General features: G+C 41.9%; 1 non-coding gene across 1 annotated transcript; it reads right to left on the reverse strand.

The window, feature by feature from the left end:
• Nucleotides 1-6,351: 6,351 nt before the first annotated feature.
• On the reverse strand, nucleotides 6,352-6,483 carry LOC123461334. The gene has a single exon (XR_006637621.1). It is a non-coding gene; the product is annotated as a small nucleolar RNA SNORA33 (small nucleolar RNA).
• Nucleotides 6,484-6,830: the final 347 nt, after the last annotated feature.

Here is a 6,830-nt window from a genome sequence, read left to right on the forward strand (position 1 = left end):
TCTTTCTTTTTTTTTGCTATCTCTCTCAAAAATAAAATAATAAAAAAAATTATTCATATATTTGAGAGAGAGAGAGGCAGATACATACATAGAGAAAATGGCTTCTAGCCACTGCAGATGAATTCCAGACACATGCACCATCTTGTGCATCTGGCTTATGTGTGTCCTGGGGAATTGAATCTTGGTTATTAGGCTTTGCAGGCAAGTGCATTAACCACTAAACCATCTCTCCAGTCCTCCCCACCCCTTTTTTTTGAGGTAGGATCTTGCCTGGAATTCACTATGTAGTCTCAGGCTAGCCTCAAACTCACAGTGATCCTCTTACCTCTGCCTCCTGAGTGCTGAGATTAAAGACATGTGCCACCACACCCCGCTCTCCAGCCCTTTTTGACCTTTTTATATTTGTTTTTTTCAAGGCAGGGTCTCACTGTAGCCTAGACTAACCTGGAACTTACTCTGTAGCCCCAGGCTGGCGTTGAACTTACAGCAATCCCCCTATCTCAGCCTTCAGAGTGACAGGACTATCTATCACACTTAATAATTCACTTCCAAAATTTTGCTTTCTGTTTCTGAAACTTTAGGTTAAGGGGGGTTAGAAATCCTATTTCCCATTGGAGCAATACTTCCACCAAGGCAGACAGACATTAAATTGATTTTATATTACTAGCTCAGATTTCCCCCTGGTCACTTTGGGCTCCTTATGCCATGGAGTCAATGGCAGAGAAGGAGTTTACAATATTGGCTAGGTTGATTGGTCCTCATCTTCAAGTGGAAATTACATTGCTACTACCAAAAGGAGCAAAGAGAACTGTATCCATTTCCAGTGGATTCACCAGGGTGCCTCTTTAGAATTCCCATATCTAATAACTGTTGGCATAAAACTATAGCTAAACAATAACAACTGGATCACAGTTTGAATCCTTTGGGAATCAAGGGTAGGATGATCACCTCTAGCGAAAAATCAACTACAGGGTTGGAGATGTGGCTTAGTGGTTAAGGCATTTGCCTGCAAAGCTCAAGGACCCATGCTTAACTCTCCAGGTCCCATGTAAACCAGACATACAAGGTGACACAAGCACACAAGGTCACTCATGTTCACAAGGTGGTGCACACCATTTGATTACAGTGGCTGGAGGCCCTAGCATGCCATTTCTATCCCTCTCTCATTAAAAAAAAAAAAAAGTCCAGTTTGTTGGGCTTGCCTCTAAAAAGCAAATCACCTACAGCAAAATGTTGCTAGAAGGGAACTATGGACTAAACATTGAAAGAAGGTAGTTACAAGCACCAGCTTACCAGCTTAGCCTTATGACCTCTTATTGGGGCAGAGTCTACAGTTCTGTGAATAGCTTTTCTTTATTGGTTTTTCTTTCTTTCTTCCTTTCTTTATTTTTGAGGTAGGGTCTCATTCTAGCCCAGGCTGACCTGAAATTCACTCTGTAGTCTAAGGGTGGCCTTGAACTCACAGCAATTCTCCTACCTCTGCTTCCCAGGGTACTGGGATTAAAGGCTTGTGCCACCATGACTGGCTTTATTTTTTATTTTTATTTTTTGGTTTTCGAAGTAGGATTTTACTCTAGTCCAGGCTGTCCTGGAATATGCTATGCAGTCTCAGGGTGGCCTTGAACTCACAGCGATCCTTCTACCTCTGCCTTTTTTTTTTTTTTTGTTCATTTTTTATTTTATTTATTTGAGAGCGACAGACATAGAGAGAAAGACAGATAGAGGGAGAGAGAGAGAATGGGCGCGCCAGGGCTTCCAGCCACTGCAAACGAACTCCAGACGCGTGCGCCCCCTTGTGCATCTGGCTAACGTGGGACCTGGGGAACTGAGCCTCGAACCGGGGTCCTTAGGCTTCACAGGCAAGCGCTTAACCACTAAGCCATCTCTCCAGCCCTCCTACCTCTGCCTTCTGAGTGCTGGGATTAAAGGTGTGTACCACCATGCCCGGCCTTGTTTTTTATTTTTATTTTTATTTTTTGTTTTTTAGGTAGGGTTTAACTTTAGTCCAGGCTGACCTGGAATTCACTATGTAGTCTCAGGATAGCCTCAAACTCAAGGTGATCCTCCTACCTCTGCTTCCCAAATGCTGGGATTAAAGGCATGTGCCACAATGCCTGTCTTGTTTTAAGGGAGGGTCTTGGTCTAGCCCATATTTTAAAAAAATTTTTGTACATTTATTCTTTCTGACAAAGTATGAAACAGTTAAATGAGTAAATAGAAACAGTACTACTTTATTAAAATACTGGGTTTATTTCACATGTGATACTTTTGTTCCTCTACCATTTCCATGTCTGACCACTACGATTATGTCCTATCATAACCTTCCATACATACCTAAAACCAAAGTGAAGGGTGGAATCCATAGCTTCTTTTTTGTTTTTGAGGTAGGGTCTCACTCTGGCTCAGGCTGACATGGAATAGTGAAACTATGGAGTCTCAGGGTGGCCTCGAGATTAGTTCTTTTTTTAAAAAATATTTTTATTGACAACTTCCATAATTGTAGACAATAACAGATGGTAATTCCCTCCCTCTCCCACTTCCCCTGGTAACTCCACTCTCCGCCATACCCCTTCCCCCTCCCCCTCTCAGTCAGTCTCTCTCTTGTTTTGATGTTGTAATCTTTTCCTCCTATTACGATGGTCTCATGTAGGTAGTGTCAGGCACTGTGAGGTCATGGATGTCCAGACATTTTGTGTCTGGAGGAGCAAGTTGTAAGGAGCCCTACCCTTCCTTTAGCTCTTACATTCTCTCTGCCACCTCTTCTGCAATGGACCCTGAGCCTTGGAAGCTGTGATAGAGATATTGCAGTGCTGAGCACTCCTGTCACTTCTCAGAACAGCCTAGATGTCCCTCAACTGATGAGTGGATAATGAAGATGTGGCACATTTACATATTAGAGTTCTACACAGCAGTAAAGAAAAATGAAATTATGAAATTTGCAAGAAAATGGATGGCTCTGGAAAGGATTATACTAAGTGAGGTGACCCAGGCCCAGAAAGCCAAATGTCACATGTTCTCTCTCATTAGTGGATCCTAGCTATAAATGACTGGACTTCTATGAGAGTAGGAATAAAACTCAGTAGCAGAGGCCAGTAAGCTAGAGAGGGGATATAAAGGGAATAGAAAGGGAGGGAGGGGGAGCCCTAATAGGATGGTATTATAGATATGTAAGTAGAAGAACAGCTTAATGGGGGTGAAAAGGCCTAAGTGAGGTCAAAGGAAGAGATTGAATAAAGGAAAATGGAGGGAGGGTTAATCAAAATCTAAGAGAATATGAATAAGTCATATGGAAACCTACTTTTTTGGACAATGGCACACCCAGAAGTCATACATTGTTACTGGAAAATTTTCAGTGCCAGGGATGGGATACCTTCCAGTGAGTTGTTGGCCAGGGATACTATGCTCACCAAACTGCTCAGTAAGCATTTCTCTTCATGTTCATACCCACATATTAATGCTACTCTCACTTTTGGTTAGAGAAGCTTCTCTTTTCAGATGGCAGTGACCTTGAGATGACTCAGTGTAGCCCATGTTGACCTGCTCTTCATTCTGTAGTCCTAGGTTGAACTCAAACTCACAGCGATCCTCCTACCTCTGCCTCCCAAGTGCTGAGATTAAAGGTGTGTGCTACCATGCTGGGCTCTTTTAAAGTGTTTTTTTGAGGTAGAGTTTTGCTCTAGCCCAGGCTCACCTGGAATTCACTATGTAATCTCAGGATGGCCTTGAACTCAAGGCAATACTCCTACTTCTGCCTCTGGAGTGCTGGGATTAAAGGCGTGCACCACCATGCCCAGCTTCTTTTAAAATTTTTATTTATTTGCACATGTGTATGTATGGGCACACCAGTGTTTTTTGCTGCTACAAATGAATAGTATATGCTTATGGCACTTTTTGTATCTGGCCTTACATGGGTGCTGGGGAATTGAGCCCATGCTGGTTGGCTCTGCAAGGAAGTATCTCTAAACACTGAGCCATCTCCCCAGCACCCATTGATTATTTTTCTTCCTCCAAATTTTTCATGTTAGCTGAGTTTATTAAGAAAAATATGGGGCTAGAGAGATGGCTTAGCGGTTAAGCGCTTGCCTGTGAAGCCTAAGGACCCCGGTTCGAGGCTCGGTTCCCCAGGTCCCATGTTAGCCAGATGCACAAGGGGGCACATGTGTCTGGAGTTCGTTTACAGTGGCTGGAAGCCCTGGCGTGCCCATTCTCTCTCTCTCCCTCTATCTGTCTTTCTCTCTGTGTCTGTCACTCTCAAATAAATAAATAAAAAATGAACAAAAAATATTAAAGAAAAAGAAAAAAGAAAAATATGAATCATGGAAAATGCTAATAAAAATTAAAAAATAAAAAAAAAATATGAGCCAGGTTTGGTGGTGCACGCTTTTAATCCTAGCACTCAGGAGGCAAAAGTAGTAGGATCACTATGAGTTCATGCCACCCTGAGACTACACAGTGAATTCCAGGTCAGCCTGAGTTAGAGTGAGAGCCTACCTCAAAATAAATAAATAAATAAATAAATAAAAAAAATAAGATAAAAAGTGGACACTGTAAGCCTTAAATTTGGCCAGCCAAACTGCATAGGTGCAATAGTGGCATGTCTATTATGGGAGAAACCAACTGCTTTCTAATTGGACTGGAGGCCCACTCCATGGGAGGGAATACAATACATGACTGATATTGAAAACCTAATAACAAATGTATGGCAGGGGAGGCCATGAGCCTTAGGCGTGTAATGTCTGCTCTTGTCTGGCTAAATGCATATATTATGCTCACCAAACTGCCCTGCAAGCACTTTTATTAACATCCATACCCATATATTAATGCTACTCTCACTTTTGGTTAGAAAAGCTTCTCTTTTCAGATGCTAGTGACCTCTGGGATGACTCAAAAGACACCATAGTGCTGAGAAGAAGGGACAGGGGAGTGCTCAGCCCTGAAACATCTCTTTCACACCATCCAAGGCTCAGGGTCCATTGTGAAAGAGGTGGCAGAAAGAATGTAAGAGCCAAAGGCAGGGTAGGACTCCTTACAATACAATCATCCAAACACAGATTGGTCTGGATATCCACAACCTCACAGTGCTTAGCAGTACCTTCATGTGACCCTCATAATAGGAGGGAAAGATGACATCAAAGAAAAGAGAGACTTATTGAGAGAGGGAGGAGAAATGATGAAGAGTGGAGTTGTGAAGGGGTTGGTGGAATAGGCGAGGGAATTATCATGGCTTATTGTCTATAATTATGGAAGTTGTCAATAAAAATGTTTAAAATATAATAGTCAAAAAACACTAAGAGTGCTAGACATGGTGACACATGCCTTTAATTCCAGCACTTGGGAGGCAGAGGTAAGAGGAACACTGTAAGTTCAAGGCCACCCTGAGACTACATAGTGACTTCCAGGTCAGCCTGAGTTAGAGTGAGAACCTACTTCAAACAAACAAACAAACAAACAAACAAACAAACAAACAAACAAACAAACACACTAAGAGGATAGGAGATGATGCAAACAAACTCCAGACGCATGCATCTCCTGTGCATCTAGCTTACATGGGACCTGGGGAACAGAACCAGGGTCCTTTGGCTTTACAGGCAAGTGCCTTAAGCACTAAGCCATCTTCTCTAGCCCAGAAAGTTAAGTCATTCTTTACTTAACATTTACTAAGTACTTATATACACCTTAGGTATTGAGACTATAAAAATTAATGTCAGGGGCTGGGCATGGTGGTGCACACCTTTAATACCAGCACTTGGGAGGCAGAGGTAGGAGGATTGCAGAGAGTTTGAGGCCAGCCTGAGACTACATAGTGAATTCCAGATCAGCCTGAGCTAGAGCGAGACCCTACCTTGAGAAACAAACGAACAAACAAAAAATTAATGTCTGTTGCTACCTAGTGATGCACAGAGTACTAAGTACTCCCTAATAGAGTCACCAAAGTGCTGTGAACAGATTTTACTTATTTATTTCACATCTTGTATTTATCTTAGTCAATCCTCCACCCAGTTGCCATGTGGGCCACCTAAGCTACTAAAGAAACAATGATTTTATTTATCTTTATTTTTTTATATTTTGGTTGTTTTTTTTTCAGGACAAAAGACTTGAAACTTTTACAAGGTTCATTAAGCTTAGTACAAGTTAAAGTAACAATTAAGTCTCATGAAAACACTTTACTGTTATGATAAATGTAACCTTATATCCTTGTTTTCTTTTGTTTTTCGAGGTAGGGTCTCACTTTAGCTTACTTTGACCTGGACTTCACTATGTAGTCTCAGGGTGGCTAAGAGACTCACAGTGAACCACCTACGTTTGCCTCCCAAGTGCTCAGTTTAAAGGCATGCTGCAACATACTCGGCTTATTATAGCCATTTTTAAGGGAGCTTAATGACCTCAGCTATCCTTAGGGCTCATAAAATGGCATCAGTATTGCCAGCCTTTTCTAAATTTCTGTAGAAACACATTCAGATAAACATATTAATTGGCTGACATTATATTTTGTTTTTTTTTTCCGAGGTAGGATCTCACTCTAGACCAGGCTGACCTAGAATTCACTATGTAGTCTTAGGGTAGCCTTGAACTCATAGCATCCTCCTACCTCTGCCTGAAATAATTATTTTTAAAAGATTATTTTCTTTTTACAAAAGATTACTTCCATATTTTGTGTTTAGTATAAGATATTAATTCCCAGTGAAAAAATATCTGGAGGGAGCCGGGCGTGGTGGCACACACCTCTAATCCCAGCACTCGGGAGGCAGAGGTAGGAGGATTGCCGTGAGTTCGAGGCCACCCTGAGACTCTATAGTGAATTCCAGGTCAGCCTGGGCTAGGGTGAGACC

Source organism: Jaculus jaculus, chromosome 5 (assembly GCF_020740685.1).
Source record: "Jaculus jaculus isolate mJacJac1 chromosome 5, mJacJac1.mat.Y.cur, whole genome shotgun sequence".
NCBI lineage: Eukaryota > Metazoa > Chordata > Mammalia > Rodentia > Dipodidae > Jaculus > Jaculus jaculus.